Consider the following 18,453-nt stretch of genomic DNA (forward strand, 5'->3'; position numbering starts at 1 on the left):
TACTTTATGAACTCGTGAAAAGATTAACCCTGGTAATGACGAGAGTAAAGAGCGAAAGCTAAAGAAATATTTGATGCGATGATTGAAACTGAGTGGAAAAATGAGATTAAGAAATAATTATGATGAATGGAAAACAGTGGTTGGATGATTTTATATGGTATTTAAAATGAAATAGGTGGCGCACTAACTATTGGATGTTTACTTGGTTGAATATGAGCTCGTGAAAAGATGCGAAAACGTGATAATGAAAAACAAGAATGAGGAGTGAAAGCACGAGATACATTGGGTGTGATGACTGCAGCAGGGTGAAAAAATGTTAAGGTTGTGGTAAATGGAAAAAAAGGGGTTGTATGATTTTATATGGTATTGAGAATGATATAGGTGGCGCACTAACTATTGGATGTTTACTTGGTTGACTATGAACTCGTGAAAATATAAACGATGATAATGACAAGAGTAAAGAGTGAAAGCGAGATACATATTTGATGCGATGATTGAAACAGAGTGAAAAAATGAGGTTAATAAATGGTTATGATAAATGGAAACAGTGGTTGAAGATTTTAGGTTTTGAGAAGGAAGTCGGTGGCACAATAGCTATGGGTCTCCAGATGGTTGAATATGAACTCTTATAAAGATGAAAAAAGGTGATAATGAAAAACAAGAATGAAGTGTGAAAGCAAGAGATACATTGGGTGTGATGACTGAAGCAGAGCGAAGAAATGTTAACAAATAGTTGTGGAAAATGGAAAAAAAAGGTGGTATGATTTTATATCGTATTGAGAAAGGTGGCACACTTACTATTGGTTGTTTACTTGGTTGAATATGAGCTCGTGAAAAGATGCGAAAACGTGATAATGAAAAACAAGAATGAAGAGTGAAAGCAAGAGATACATTGGGTGTGATGACTGAAGCAGGGTGAAAAAATATTAACAAATCGTTGTGGTAAATGGAAAACTGTGGTTGGATTATTTTACATGGTATCGAGAATGAAATGGGTGGCACAAAAATTATTGAATGTTTACTTGGTTGAATATGAACTCGTGAGAAGATAAACGGTGATAATGAGAAGAGTAAAGAGTTAAAGCGAGAAATATTTGATGCGATGATTGAAACTGAGTGGAAAAATGAGGTTAAGAAATTATTATGATGAATGGAAAACAGTGGTTGGATGATTTTATATGGTATTGAGAATGAAATAGGTGGCGCACTAACTATTGGATGTTTACTTCGTTGAATATGAACTCGTGAAAAGAACGGTGATAATGGGAAGAGTGAAGAGTTAAAGCGAGAAATATTTGATGCGATGATTGAAACAGAGTGGAAAAATGAGGTTTAGAAATGATTATGATAAATGGAAAACATTGGTTGAAGATATTATATGGTATTGAGAATGAAGTCGGTGGTGCAATAGCTATGGGTCTCCAGATGGTTGAATATGAACTCTTATAAAGATGAAAAAAGGTGATAATGAAAAACAAGAATGAAGTGTGAAAGCAAGAGATACATTGGGTGTGATGACTGAAGCAGGGTGAAAAAAATGAACAAATGGTTGTGGTAAATGGAAAACTGTGGTTGGATTATTTTACATGGTATCGGGAATGAAATAGGTGGCACAAGAACTATTGAATGTTTACTTGGTTGAATTGATCCCGTGAGAAGATAAACGGTGATAATGGCAAAAGTAAAGAGTGAAAGCGAGTGAAATATTTGATGCGATGATTGAAACGGAATGGAAAATTGAGGTTGTTAAGAAATGGTTATGATCAATGGAAAACAGTAATTGAAGATTTTATATGGTATTTAGAATGAAGTAGGTGGCACAATAACTATGGGTTTTAGATGGTTGGATATGAACTCGTGAAAAGATGCAAAAACGTGATAATGAAAAACGATAGTGAAGTTTGAAAGAGATACATTGGGTGTGATGACTGAAGCAGAGTGAAAAAATGTTAAAGGTTGTGGTAAATGGAAAAAAAGTGGTTGTATGATTTTATATCGTATTGATAATGAAATTGCTGGCACACTGACTATTGGATGTTTACTTGGTGTAATATGAACTCGTGAAAAGATAAACAATAATAATGATAAGAGTAAAGAGAGAAAGGGAGAGAAATATTTGATTTGATAATTGAAACGGAATGGAAAAATGAGGTTAAGAAATGATTATGATAAATGGAAAACAGTGGTTGAAGATTTTATATGGTATTTAGAATGAAGTAGGTGGCGCAATAACTATGGGTTTTTAGATTGTTGAATATGAACTCGTATAAAGATGCAAAAATGTGATCATGAAAAACAAGACTGAAGAGTGAAAGCACGAGATACATTGGGTGTGATGACTGAAGCAGAGTGAAGAAATGTTAACAAATAGCTGTGGAAAATGGAGAAAAAGTGGTATGATTTTATATCGTATTGAGAATGAAATAGCACACTTACTATTGGTTGTTTACTTTATGAACTCGTGAAAAGATTAACCCTGGTAATGACGAGAGTAAAGAGCGAAAGCTAAAGAAATATTTGATGCGATGATTGAAACTGAGTGGAAAAATGAGGTTAAGAAATAATTATGATGAATGGAAAACAGTGGTTAGATGATTTTATATGGTATTGAGAATGAAATAGGTGGCGCACTAACTATTGGATGTTTACTTGGTTGAATATGAACTCGTGAAAAGATAAACGGTGATAATGAGAAGAGTAAAGAGTGAAAGCGAGTGAAATATTTGATGCGATGATTGAAACGGAATGGAAAAATGAGGTTAAGAAATGGTTATGATCAATGGAAAACAGTGGTTGAAGATTTTATATGGTATTTAGAATGAAGTAGCTGGCACACTAACTATGGGTTTTTAGGTGGTTGAATATGAACTCGTATAAAGATGCAAAAATGTGATAATGAAAAAGAAGAATGAAGAGTGAAAGCAAGAGATACATTGGGTTTTATGATTGAAGCTGAGTGAAAAAATGTTAACAAATGGTTGTGGTAAATAGAGAAAAAGTGATTGCATGAGTTTATATGGTATTGAGAATGAAATAGGTGGCGCACTAACTATGGATGTTTAGTTGGTTGAATATGAACTCCTGAAAAGAATAACGGTGGTAATGACGGGAGTAAAGAGTGAAAGCGAAATAAATATTTGATGCGATGATTGAAACTGAGTGGAAAAATGAGGTTAAGAAATGATTATATAAAAGGAAAAGTGTGGTTGTAGATTTTGTATGGTAATGAGAATGAAATAGGTGGCGCTCTAACTATGGATGTTTACTTGGTTGAATATGAACTCGTGAAAAGATGCAAAAACGTGATAATGAAAAACGATAATGAAGTGTGAAAGAGATACATTGGGTGTGATGACTGAAGCAGAGTGAGAAAATGTTAAATTTGGTGGTAAATGGAAAAAAAGTGGTTGTATGATTTTATATCGTATTGATAATGAAATGGAGAATGAAGTCGGTGGCACAATAGCTATGGGTCTCCAGATGGTTGAATATGAACTCTTATAAAGATGAAAAAAGGTGATAATGAAAAACAAGAATGAAGTGTGAAAACAAGAGATACATTGGGTGTGATGACTGAAGCAGAGCGAAGAAATGTTAACAAATAGTTGTGGAAAATGGAAAAAAAAGGTGGTATGATTTTATATCGTATTGAGAATGAAATAGGTGGCACACTTACTATTAATTGTTTACTTGGTTGAATATGAGCTCGTGAAAAGATGCGAAAACGTGATAATGAAAAACAAGAATGAAGAGTGAAAGCAAGAGATACATTGGGTGTGATGACTGAACCAGGGTGAAAAAATATTAACAAATCGTTGTGGTAAATAGAAAACTGTGGTTGGATTATTTTACATGGTATCGAGAATGAAATGGGTGGCACAAAAATTATTGAATGTTTACTTGGTTGAATATGATCCCGTGAGAAGATAAACGGTGGTAATGACAGGAGTAAAGAGTGAAAGCTAAAGAAATATTTGATGCGATGATTGAAACTGAGTGGAAAAATGAGGTTAAGAAATAATTATGATGAATGGAAAACAGTGGTTGGATGATATTATATGGTATTGAGAATGAAATAGGTGGCGCACTAATTATTGGATGTTTACTTGGTTGAATATTAATCGTGAAAAGATAAACGGTGAAAATGAGAAGAGTAGAGAGTTAAAGCGAGAAATATTTGATGCGATGATTGAAACAGAGTGGAAAAATGAGGTTTAGAAATGATTATGATAAATGGAAAACATTGGTTGAAGATTTTATATGGTATTGAGAATGAAGTCGGTGGCGCAATAGCTATGGGTCTCCAGATGGTTGAATATGAACTCTTATAAAGATGAAAAAAGGTGATAATGAAAAACAAGAATGAAGTGTGAAAGCAAGAGATACATTGGGTGTGATGACTGAAGCAGGGTGAAAAAATGAACAAATGGTTGTGGTAAATGGAAAACTGTGGTTGGATTATTTTACATGCTATCGAGAATGAAATAGGTGGCACAAGAACTATTGAATGTTTACTTGGTTGAATATGATCCCGTGAGAAGATAAACGGTGATAATGGCAAAAGTGAAGAGTGAAAGCGAGTGAAAGATTTGATGCGATGATTGAAACGGAATGGAAAAATGAGGTTAAGAAATGGTTATGATCAATGGAAAACAGTGGTTGAAGATTTTATATGGTATTTAGAATGAAGTAGGTGGCACAATAACTATGTGTTTTAGATGGTTGGATATGAACTCGTGAAAAGATGCAAAAACGTGATAATGAAAAACGATAGTGAAGTTTGAAAGAGATACCTTGGGTGTGATGACTGAAGCAGAGTGAAAAAATGTTGGTTGTGGTAAATAAAAAAAGTGGTTGTATGATTTTGTATCGTATTGATAATGAAATGGGTGGCACACTGACTATATTGGATGTTTACTTGGTGTAATATGAACTCGTGAAAAGATAAACGATGATAATGATAAGAGTAAAGAGAGAAAGCGAGAGAAATATTTGATTTGATGATTGAAACGGAATGGAAAAATGAGGTTAAGAAATAGTTATGATAAATGGAAAGCAGTGGTTGAAAATTTTATATGTTATTTAGAATGAAGTAGGTGGCACAATAACTATGGGTTTTTAGATAATTGAATATGAACTCATATAAGGATGCAAAAAAGTGATAATGAAAAACAAGAATGAGAAGTGAAAGCACGAGATACATTGGGTGTGATGACTGCAGCAGGGTGAAAAAATGTTAAAGTTGTGGTAAATGGAAAAAAAGGGGTTGTATGATTTTATATGGTATTGAGAATGATATAGGTGGCGCACTAACTATTGGATGTTTACTTGGTTGACTATGAACTCGTGAAAATATAAACGATGATAATGACAAGAGTAAAGAGTGAAAGCGAGAAATATTTGATGCGATGATTGAAACAGAGTGGAAAAATGAGGTTTAGAAATGATTATGATAAATGGAAAACATTAGTTGAAGATTTTATATGGTATTGAGAATGAAGTCGGTGGCGCAATAGCTATGGGTCTCCAGATGGTTGAATATGAACTCTTATAAAGATGAAAAAAGGTGATAATGAAAAACAAGAATGAAGTGTGAAAGCAAGAGATACATTGGTGTTGATGACTGAAGCAGAGTGAAGAAATGTTAACAAATAGTTGTGGAAAATGGAAAAAAAGTGGTATGATTTTATATCGCATTGAGAATGAAATAGGTAGCACACTTACTATTGGTTGTTTACTTTATGAACTCGTGAAAAGATTAACCCTGGTAATGACAAGAGTAAAGTGTGAAAGCTAAAGAAATATTTGATGCGATTATTGAAACTGAGTGGAAAAATGAGATTAAGAAATAATTATGATGAATGGACAACAGTGGTTGGATGATTTTATATGGTATTGAGAATGAAATAGGTGGCGCACTAACTATTGGATGTTTACTTGGTTGAATATGAACTCGTGAGAAGATAAACGGTGATAATGAGAAGAGTAAAGAGTTAAAGCGAGAAATATTTGATGCGGTGATTGAAACAGAGTGGAAAAATGAGGTTTAGAAATGATTATGATAAATGGAAAGCAGTGGTTGAAGATTTTATGTGTTTTTGAGAATGAAATAGGTGGCGCACTAACTATGGATGTTTACTTGGTTGAATATGAACTCGTGAAAAGATAAACGGTGGTAATGACAAGAGTAAAGAGTGAAAGCGAAAAAAATATTTGATGCGATAATTGAAACTGAGTGGAAAAATGAGGTTAAGAAATAATTATGATAAATGGAAAACAGTGGTTGGATGATTTTATATGGCATTGAGAATTAAATGGGTGGCGCACTAAATATTGGATGTTTACTTGGTTGAATATGAACTCGTGAAAAGATAAACGGTGATAATGAGAAGAGTAAAGAGAGAAAGCGAGAGAAATATTTGATTTGATGATTGAAACGGAATGGAAAAATGAGGTTAAGAAATAGTTATGATAAATGGAAAGCAGTGGTTGAAAATTTTATATGTTATTTAGAATGAAGTAGGTGGCGCAATAACTATGGGTTTTTAGATGGTTGAATATGAACTCGTATAAAGATGCAAAAATGTGATCATGAAAAACAAGACTGAAGAGTGAAAGCACGAGATACATTGGGTGTGATGACTGAAGCAGAGTGAAGAAATGTTAACAAATAGTTGTGGAAAATGGAGAAAAAGTGGTATGATTTTATATCGTATTGAGAATGAAATAGCACACTTACTATTGGTTGTTTACTTTATGAACTCGTGAAAAGATTAACCCTGGTAATGACGAGAGTAAAGAGCGAAAGCTAAAGAAATATTTGATGCGATGATTGAAACTGAGTGGAAAAATGAGATTAAGAAATAATTATGATGAATGGAAAACAGTGGTTGGATGATTTTATATGGTATTTAAAATGAAATAGGTGGCGCACTAACTATTGGATGTTTACTTGGTTGAATATGAGCTCGTGAAAAGATGCGAAAACGTGATAATGAAAAACAAGAATGAGGAGTGAAAGCACGAGATACATTGGGTGTGATGACTGCAGCAGGGTGAAAAAATGTTAAGGTTGTGGTAAATGGAAAAAAAGGGGTTGTATGATTTTATATGGTATTGAGAATGATATAGGTGGCGCACTAACTATTGGATGTTTACTTGGTTGACTATGAACTCGTGAAAATATAAACGATGATAATGACAAGAGTAAAGAGTGAAAGCGAGATACATATTTGATGCGATGATTGAAACAGAGTGAAAAAATGAGGTTAATAAATGGTTATGATAAATGGAAACAGTGGTTGAAGATTTTAGGTTTTGAGAAGGAAGTCGGTGGCACAATAGCTATGGGTCTCCAGATGGTTGAATATGAACTCTTATAAAGATGAAAAAAGGTGATAATGAAAAACAAGAATGAAGTGTGAAAACAAGAGATACATTGGGTGTGATGACTGAAGCAGAGCGAAGAAATGTTAACAAATAGTTGTGGAAAATGGAAAAAAAAGGTGGTATGATTTTATATCGTATTGAGAATGAAATAGGTGGCACACTTACTATTAATTGTTTACTTGGTTGAATATGAGCTCGTGAAAAGATGCGAAAACGTGATAATGAAAAACAAGAATGAAGAGTGAAAGCAAGAGATACATTGGGTGTGATGACTGAACCAGGGTGAAAAAATATTAACAAATCGTTGTGGTAAATAGAAAACTGTGGTTGGATTATTTTACATGGTATCGAGAATGAAATGGGTGGCACAAAAATTATTGAATGTTTACTTGGTTGAATATGATCCCGTGAGAAGATAAACGGTGGTAATGACAGGAGTAAAGAGTGAAAGCTAAAGAAATATTTGATGCGATGATTGAAACTGAGTGGAAAAATGAGGTTAAGAAATAATTATGATGAATGGAAAACAGTGGTTGGATGATATTATATGGTATTGAGAATGAAATAGGTGGCGCACTAATTATTGGATGTTTACTTGGTTGAATATTAATCGTGAAAAGATAAACGGTGAAAATGAGAAGAGTAGAGAGTTAAAGCGAGAAATATTTGATGCGATGATTGAAACAGAGTGGAAAAATGAGGTTTAGAAATGATTATGATAAATGGAAAACATTGGTTGAAGATTTTATATGGTATTGAGAATGAAGTCGGTGGCGCAATAGCTATGGGTCTCCAGATGGTTGAATATGAACTCTTATAAAGATGAAAAAAGGTGATAATGAAAAACAAGAATGAAGTGTGAAAGCAAGAGATACATTGGGTGTGATGACTGAAGCAGGGTGAAAAAATGAACAAATGGTTGTGGTAAATGGAAAACTGTGGTTGGATTATTTTACATGCTATCGAGAATGAAATAGGTGGCACAAGAACTATTGAATGTTTACTTGGTTGAATATGATCCCGTGAGAAGATAAACGGTGATAATGGCAAAAGTGAAGAGTGAAAGCGAGTGAAAGATTTGATGCGATGATTGAAACGGAATGGAAAAATGAGGTTAAGAAATGGTTATGATCAATGGAAAACAGTGGTTGAAGATTTTATATGGTATTTAGAATGAAGTAGGTGGCACAATAACTATGTGTTTTAGATGGTTGGATATGAACTCGTGAAAAGATGCAAAAACGTGATAATGAAAAACGATAGTGAAGTTTGAAAGAGATACATTGGGTGTGATGACTGAAGCAGAGTGAAAAAATGTTGGTTGTGGTAAATAAAAAGAAAGTGGTTGTATGATTTTGTATCGTATTGATAATGAAATGGGTGGCACACTGACTATATTGGATGTTTACTTGGTGTAATATGAACTCGTGAAAAGATAAACGATGATAATGATAAGAGTAAAGAGAGAAAGCGAGAGAAATATTTGATTTGATGATTGAAACGGAATGGAAAAATGAGGTTAAGAAATAGTTATGATAAATGGAAAGCAGTGGTTGAAAATTTTATATGTTATTTAGAATGAAGTAGGTGGCACAATAACTATGGGTTTTTAGATAATTGAATATGAACTCATATAAGGATGCAAAAAAGTGATAATGAAAAACAAGAATGAGAAGTGAAAGCACGAGATACATTGGGTGTGATGACTGCAGCAGGGTGAAAAAATGTTAAAGTTGTGGTAAATGGAAAAAAAGGGGTTGTATGATTTTATATGGTATTGAGAATGATATAGGTGGCGCACTAACTATTGGATGTTTACTTGGTTGACTATGAACTCGTGAAAATATAAACGATGATAATGACAAGAGTAAAGAGTGAAAGCGAGAAATATTTGATGCGATGATTGAAACAGAGTGGAAAAATGAGGTTTAGAAATGATTATGATAAATGGAAAACATTAGTTGAAGATTTTATATGGTATTGAGAATGAAGTCGGTGGCGCAATAGCTATGGGTCTCCAGATGGTTGAATATGAACTCTTATAAAGATGAAAAAAGGTGATAATGAAAAACAAGAATGAAGTGTGAAAGCAAGAGATACATTGGGGTTGATGACTGAAGCAGAGTGAAGAAATGTTAACAAATAGTTGTGGAAAATGGAAAAAAAGTGGTATGATTTTATATCGCATTGAGAATGAAATAGGTAGCACACTTACTATTGGTTGTTTACTTTATGAACTCGTGAAAAGATTAACCCTGGTAATGACAAGAGTAAAGTGTGAAAGCTAAAGAAATATTTGATGCGATTATTGAAACTGAGTGGAAAAATGAGATTAAGAAATAATTATGATGAATGGACAACAGTGGTTGGATGATTTTATATGGTATTGAGAATGAAATAGGTGGCGCACTAACTATTGGATGTTTACTTGGTTGAATATGAACTCGTGAGAAGATAAACGGTGATAATGAGAAGAGTAAAGAGTTAAAGCGAGAAATATTTGATGCGGTGATTGAAACAGAGTGGAAAAATGAGGTTTAGAAATGATTATGATAAATGGAAAGCAGTGGTTGAAGATTTTATGTGTTTTTGAGAATGAAATAGGTGGCGCACTAACTATGGATGTTTACTTGGTTGAATATGAACTCGTGAAAAGATAAACGGTGGTAATGACAAGAGTAAAGAGTGAAAGCGAAAAAAATATTTGATGCGATAATTGAAACTGAGTGGAAAAATGAGGTTAAGAAATAATTATGATAAATGGAAAACAGTGGTTGGATGATTTTATATGGCATTGAGAATTAAATGGGTGGCGCACTAAATATTGGATGTTTACTTGGTTGAATATGAACTCGTGAAAAGATAAACGGTGATAATGAGAAGAGTAAAGAGTGAAAGCGAGAAATATTTGATGCGATGATTGAAACAGAGTGGAAAAATGAGATTAAGAAATAATTATGATGAATGGAAAACAGTGGTTGGATGATTTTATATGGTATTTAAAATGAAATAGGTGGCGCACTAACTATTGGATGTTTACTTGGTTGAATATGAGCTCGTGAAAAGATGCGAAAACGTGATAATGAAAAACAAGAATGAGGAGTGAAAGCACGAGATACATTGGGTGTGATGACTGCAGCAGGGTGAAAAAATGTTAAGGTTGTGGTAAATGGAAAAAAAGGGGTTGTATGATTTTATATGGTATTGAGAATGATATAGGTGGCGCACTAACTATTGGATGTTTACTTGGTTGACTATGAACTCGTGAAAATATAAACGATGATAATGACAAGAGTAAAGAGTGAAAGCGAGATACATATTTGATGCGATGATTGAAACAGAGTGAAAAAATGAGGTTAATAAATGGTTATGATAAATGGAAACAGTGGTTGAAGATTTTAGGTTTTGAGAAGGAAGTCGGTGGCACAATAGCTATGGGTCTCCAGATGGTTGAATATGAACTCTTATAAAGATGAAAAAAGGTGATAATGAAAAACAAGAATGAAGTGTGAAAGCAAGAGATACATTGGGTGTGATGACTGAAGCAGAGCGAAGAAATGTTAACAAATAGTTGTGGAAAATGGAAAAAAAAGGTGGTATGATTTTATATCTTATTGAGAAAGGTGGCACACTTACTATTGGTTGTTTACTTGGTTGAATATGAGCTCGTGAAAAGATGCGAAAACGTGATAATGAAAAACAAGAATGAAGAGTGAAAGCAAGAGATACATTGGGTGTGATGACTGAAGCAGGGTGAAAAAATATTAACAAATCGTTGTGGTAAATGGAAAACTGTGGTTGGATTATTTTACATGGTATCGAGAATGAAATGGGTGGCACAAAAATTATTGAATGTTTACTTGGTTGAATATGAACTCGTGAGAAGATAAACGGTGATAATGAGAAGAGTAAAGAGTTAAAGCGAGAAATATTTGATGCGATGATTGAAACTGAGTGGAAAAATGAGGTTAAGAAATTATTATGATGAATGGAAAACAGTGGTTGGATGATTTTATATGGTATTGAGAATGAAATAGGTGGCGCACTAACTATTGGATGTTTACTTCGTTGAATATGAACTCGTGAAAAGAACGGTGATAATGGGAAGAGTGAAGAGTTAAAGCGAGAAATATTTGATGCGATGATTGAAACAGAGTGGAAAAATGAGGTTTAGAAATGATTATGATAAATGGAAAACATTGGTTGAAGATATTATATGGTATTGAGAATGAAGTCGGTGGTGCAATAGCTATGGGTCTCCAGATGGTTGAATATGAACTCTTATAAAGATGAAAAAAGGTGATAATGAAAAACAAGAATGAAGTGTGAAAGCAAGAGATACATTGGGTGTGATGACTGAAGCAGGGTGAAAAAAATGAACAAATGGTTGTGGTAAATGGAAAACTGTGGTTGGATTATTTTACATGGTATCGGGAATGAAATAGGTGGCACAAGAACTATTGAATGTTTACTTGGTTGAATTGATCCCGTGAGAAGATAAACGGTGATAATGGCAAAAGTAAAGAGTGAAAGCGAGCGAAATATTTGATGCGATGATTGAAACGGAATGGAAAATTGAGGTTGTTAAGAAATGGTTATGATCAATGGAAAACAGTGGTTGAAGATTTTATATGGTATTTAGAATGAAGTAGGTGGCACAATAACTATGGGTTTTAGATGGTTGGATATGAACTCGTGAAAAGATGCAAAAACGTGATAATGAAAAACGATAGTGAAGTTTGAAAGAGATACATTGGGTGTGATGACTGAAGCAGAGTGAAAAAATGTTAAAGGTTGTGGTAAATGGAAAAAAAGTGGTTGTATGATTTTATATCGTATTGATAATGAAATTGCTGGCACACTGACTATTGGATGTTTACTTGGTGTAATATGAACTCGTGAAAAGATAAACAATAATAATGATAAGAGTAAAGAGAGAAAGGGAGAGAAATATTTGATTTGATAATTGAAACGGAATGGAAAAATGAGGTTAAGAAATGATTATGATAAATGGAAAACAGTGGTTGAAGATTTTATATGGTATTTAGAATGAAGTAGGTGGCGCAATAACTATGGGTTTTTAGATTGTTGAATATGAACTCGTATAAAGATGCAAAAATGTGATCATGAAAAACAAGACTGAAGAGTGAAAGCACGAGATACATTGGGTGTGATGACTGAAGCAGAGTGAAGAAATGTTAACAAATAGCTGTGGAAAATGGAGAAAAAGTGGTATGATTTTATATCGTATTGAGAATGAAATAGCACACTTACTATTGGTTGTTTACTTTATGAACTCGTGAAAAGATTAACCCTGGTAATGACGAGAGTAAAGAGCGAAAGCTAAAGAAATATTTGATGCGATGATTGAAACTGAGTGGAAAAATGAGGTTAAGAAATAATTATGATGAATGGAAAACAGTGGTTAGATGATTTTATATGGTATTGAGAATGAAATAGGTGGCGCACTAACTATTGGATGTTTACTTGGTTGAATATGAACTCGTGAAAAGATAAACGGTGATAATGAGAAGAGTAAAGAGTGAAAGCGAGTGAAATATTTGATGCGATGATTGAAACGGAATGGAAAAATGAGGTTAAGAAATGGTTATGATCAATGGAAAACAGTGGTTGAAGATTTTATATGGTATTTAGAATGAAGTAGCTGGCACACTAACTATGGGTTTTTAGGTGGTTGAATATGAACTCGTATAAAGATGCAAAAATGTGATAATGAAAAAGAAGAATGAAGAGTGAAAGCAAGAGATACATTGGGTTTTATGACTGAAGCTGAGTGAAAAAATGTTAACAAATGGTTGTGGTAAATAGAGAAAAAGTGATTGCATGAGTTTATATGGTATTGAGAATGAAATAGGTGGTGCACTAACTATGGATGTTTAGTTGGTTGAATATGAACTCCTGAAAAGAATAACGGTGGTAATGACGGGAGTAAAGAGTGAAAGCGAAATAAATATTTGATGCGATGATTGAAACTGAGTGGAAAAATGAGGTTAAGAAATGATTATATAAAAGGAAAAGTGTGGTTGTAGATTTTGTATGGTAATGAGAATGAAATAGGTGGCGCTCTAACTATGGATGTTTACTTGGTTGAATATGAACTCGTGAAAAGATGCAAAAACGTGATAATGAAAAACGATAATGAAGTGTGAAAGAGATACATTGGGTGTGATGACTGAAGCAGAGTGAGAAAATGTTAAATTTGGTGGTAAATGGAAAAAAAGTGGTTGTATGATTTTATATCGTATTGATAATGAAATGGAGAATGAAGTCGGTGGCACAATAGCTATGGGTCTCCAGATGGTTGAATATGAACTCTTATAAAGATGAAAAAAGGTGATAATGAAAAACAAGAATGAAGTGTGAAAACAAGAGATACATTGGGTGTGATGACTGAAGCAGAGCGAAGAAATGTTAACAAATAGTTGTGGAAAATGGAAAAAAAAGGTGGTATGATTTTATATCGTATTGAGAATGAAATAGGTGGCACACTTACTATTAATTGTTTACTTGGTTGAATATGAGCTCGTGAAAAGATGCGAAAACGTGATAATGAAAAACAAGAATGAAGAGTGAAAGCAAGAGATACATTGGGTGTGATGACTGAACCAGGGTGAAAAAATATTAACAAATCGTTGTGGTAAATAGAAAACTGTGGTTGGATTATTTTACATGGTATCGAGAATGAAATGGGTGGCACAAAAATTATTGAATGTTTACTTGGTTGAATATGATCCCGTGAGAAGATAAACGGTGGTAATGACAGGAGTAAAGAGTGAAAGCTAAAGAAATATTTGATGCGATGATTGAAACTGAGTGGAAAAATGAGGTTAAGAAATAATTATGATGAATGGAAAACAGTGGTTGGATGATATTATATGGTATTGAGAATGAAATAGGTGGCGCACTAATTATTGGATGTTTACTTGGTTGAATATTAATCGTGAAAAGATAAACGGTGAAAATGAGAAGAGTAGAGAGTTAAAGCGAGAAATATTTGATGCGATGATTGAAACAGAGTGGAAAAATGAGGTTTAGAAATGATTATGATAAATGGAAAACATTGGTTGAAGATTTTATATGGCATTGAGAATGAAGTCGGTGGCGCAATAGCTATGGGTCTCCAGATGGTTGAATATGAACTCTTATAAAGATGAAAAAAGGTGATAATGAAAAACAAGAATGAAGTGTGAAAGCAAGAGATACATTGGGTGTGATGACTGAAGCAGGGTGAAAAAATGAACAAATGGTTGTGGTAAATGGAAAACTGTGGTTGGATTATTTTACATGCTATCGAGAATGAAATAGGTGGCACAAGAACTATTGAATGTTTACTTGGTTGAATATGATCCCGTGAGAAGATAAACGGTGATAATGGCAAAAGTGAAGAGTGAAAGCGAGTGAAAGATTTGATGCGATGATTGAAACGGAATGGTAAAATGAGGTTAAGAAATGGTTATGATCAATGGAAAACAGTGGTTGAAGATTTTATATGGTATTTAGAATGAAGTAGGTGGCACAATAACTATGTGTTTTAGATGGTTGGATATGAACTCGTGAAAAGATGCAAAAACGTGATAATGAAAAACGATAGTGAAGTTTGAAAGAGATACATTGGGTGTGATGACTGAAGCAGAGTGAAAAAATGTTGGTTGTGGTAAATAAAAAGAAAGTGGTTGTATGATTTTGTATCGTATTGATAATGAAATTGCTGGCACACTGACTATTGGATGTTTACTTGGTGTAATATGAACTCGTGAAAAGATAAACGATGATAATGATAAGAGTAAAGAGAGAAAGCGAGAGAAATATTTGATTTGATGATTGAAACGGAATGGAAAAATGAGGTTAAGAAATAGTTATGATAAATGGAAAGCAGTGGTTGAAAATTTTATATGTTATTTAGAATGAAGTAGGTGGCGCAATAACTATGGGTTTTTAGATGGTTGAATATGAACTCGTATAAAGATGCAAAAATGTGATCATGAAAAACAAGACTGAAGAGTGAAAGCACGAGATACATTGGGTGTGATGACTGAAGCAGAGTGAAGAAATGTTAACAAATAGTTGTGGAAAATGGAGAAAAAGTGGTATGATTTTATATCGTATTGAGAATGAAATAGCACACTTACTATTGGTTGTTTACTTTATGAACTCGTGAAAAGATTAACCCTGGTAATGACGAGAGTAAAGAGCGAAAGCTAAAGAAATATTTGATGCGATGATTGAAACTGAGTGGAAAAATGAGATTAAGAAATAATTATGATGAATGGAAAACAGTGGTTGGATGATTTTATATGGTATTTAAAATGAAATAGGTGGCGCACTAACTATTGGATGTTTACTTGGTTGAATATGAGCTCGTGAAAAGATGCGAAAACGTGATAATGAAAAACAAGAATGAGGAGTGAAAGCACGAGATACATTGGGTGTGATGACTGCAGCAGGGTGAAAAAATGTTAAGGTTGTGGTAAATGGAAAAAAAGGGGTTGCATGAGTTTATATGGTATTTACAACAAATCGTTGTTGTAAATGGAAAACTGTGGTTGGATTATTTTACATGGTATCGAGAATGAAATGGGTGGCACAAAAATTTAAATGTTTACTTGGTTGAATATGATCCCGTGAGAAGATAAACGGTGGTAATGACAATATTTGATGTGATGATTGAAACTGAGTGGAAAAATGAGGTTAAGAAATGGTTATGATAAATGGAAAACAGTGATTGAAAATTTTATATGGTATTTAGAATGAAGTACGTGGCACAATAACTATGGGTTTTTAGATGGTTGAATATGAACTCGTATAAAGATGCAAAAATGTGATAATGAAAAAGAATGAAGAGTGAAAGCAAGAGATACATTGGGTTTTATGACTGAAGCTGAGTGAAAAAATGTTAACAAATGGTTGTGGTAAATGGAGAAAAAGTGATTGCATGAGTTTATATGGTATTGAGAATGAAATAGGTGGCGCACTAACTATGGATGTTTAGTTGGTTGAATATGAACTCCTGAAAAGAATAACGGTGGTAATGACGGGAGTAAAGAGTGAAAGCGAAATAAATATTTGATGCGATGATTGAAACTGAGTGGAAAAATGAGGTTAAGAAATAATTATGATAAATGGAAAACAGTGGTTGGATGATTTTATATGGCATTGAGAATTAAATAGGTGGGGCACTAAATATTGGATGCTTACTTGGTTGAATATGAACTCGTGAAAAGATAAACGGTGATAATGAGAAGAGTAAAGAGTGAAAGCGAGAAATATTTGATGCGATGATTGAAACAGAGTGGAAAAATGAGGTTTAGAAATGATTATGATAAATGGAAAACATTGGTTGAAGATTTTATATGGTATTGAGAATGAAGTCGGTGGCGCAATAGCTATGGGTCTCCAGATGGTTGAATATGAACTCTTATAACTCTTATAAAGATGAAAAAAGGTGATAATGAAAAACAAGAATGAAGTGTGAAAGCAAGAGATACATTGGGTGTGATGACTGAAGCAGGGTGAAAAAAAAATGAACAAATGGTTGTGGTAAATGGAAAACTGTGGTTGGATTATTTTACATGGTATCGAGAATGAAATAAGTGGCACAAGAACTGTTGAATGTGAGAATGGAAAAATGAGGTTAAGAAATGGTTATGATAAATGGAAAACAGTGGTTGAAGATTTTATATGGTATTTAGAATGAAGTAAGTGGCACAATAACAATGGGTTTTTAGATGGTTGAATATGAACTCATAGAAGGATGCAAAAAAGTGATAATGAAGAACAAGAATGAGGAGTGAAAGCACGAGATACGTTGGGTGTGATGACTGCAGCAAGGTGAAAAAATGTTAAGGTTGTGGTAAATGGAAAAAAAGTGGTTGTATGATTTTAATGGTATTGAGAATGAAATAGGTGGCGCACTAACTATTGGATGTTTACTTGGTTGAATATGAACTCGTGAAAAGATAAACGGTGATAATGAGAAGAGTAAAGAGTTAAAGCAAATAATATTTGATGCGATGATTGAACCAGAGTGGAAAAATGAGGTTTAGAAATGATTATGATAAATGGAAAACATTGGTTGAAGATTTTATATGGTATTGAGAATGAAGTCTGTGGCGCAATAGCTATGGGTCTCCAGATGGTTGAATATGAACTCTTATAAAGATGAAAAAAGGTGATAATGAAAAACAAGAATGAAGTGTGAAAGCAAGAGATACATGGGTGTGATGACTGAACCAGAGTGAAGAAATGTTAACAAAGAGTTGTGGAAAATGGAAAAAAAGTGGTATGATTTTATATCGTATTGAGAATGAAATAGGTAGCACACTTACTATTGGTTGTTTACTTTATGAACTCGTGAAAAGATTAACCCTTGTAATGAGAAGCGTAAAGAGTTAAAGCTAAAGAAATATTTGATGCGATGATTGAAACTGAGTGGAAAAATGAGCTTAAGAAATAATTATGATGAATGGAAAACAGTGGTTGGATGATTTTATATGGTATTGAGAATGAAATAGGTGGCGCACTAACTATTGGATGTTTACTTGGTTGAATATGAACTCGTGAGAAGATAAACGGTGATAATGAGAAGAGTAAAGAGTTAAAGCGAGAAATATTTGATGCGGTGATTGAAACAGAGTGGAAAAATGAGGTTTAGAAATGATTATGATAAATGGAAAACAGTGGTTGAAGATTTTATGTGTTTTTGAGAATGAAATAGGTGGCGCACTAACTATGGATGTTTACTTGGTTGAATATGAACTCGTGAAAAGATAAACGGTGGTAATGACAAGAGTAAAGAGTGAAAGCGAAAAAAATATTTGATGCGATAGTTGAAACTGAGTGGAAAAATGAGGTTAAGAAATAATTATGATAAATGGAAAACAGTGGTTGGATGATTTTATATGGCATTGAGAATTAAATGGGTGGCGCAGTAAATATTGGATGTTTACTTGGTTGAATATGAACTCGTGAAAAGATAAACGGTGATAATGAGAAGAGTAAAGAGTGAAAGCGAGAAATATTTGATGCGATGATTGAAACAGAGTG

The sequence above is a fragment of the Amblyomma maculatum genome, chromosome 10, assembly GCF_055883805.1.
Source record: "Amblyomma maculatum isolate TAMU_Amacu chromosome 10, ASM5588380v1, whole genome shotgun sequence".
NCBI lineage: Eukaryota > Metazoa > Arthropoda > Arachnida > Ixodida > Ixodidae > Amblyomma > Amblyomma maculatum.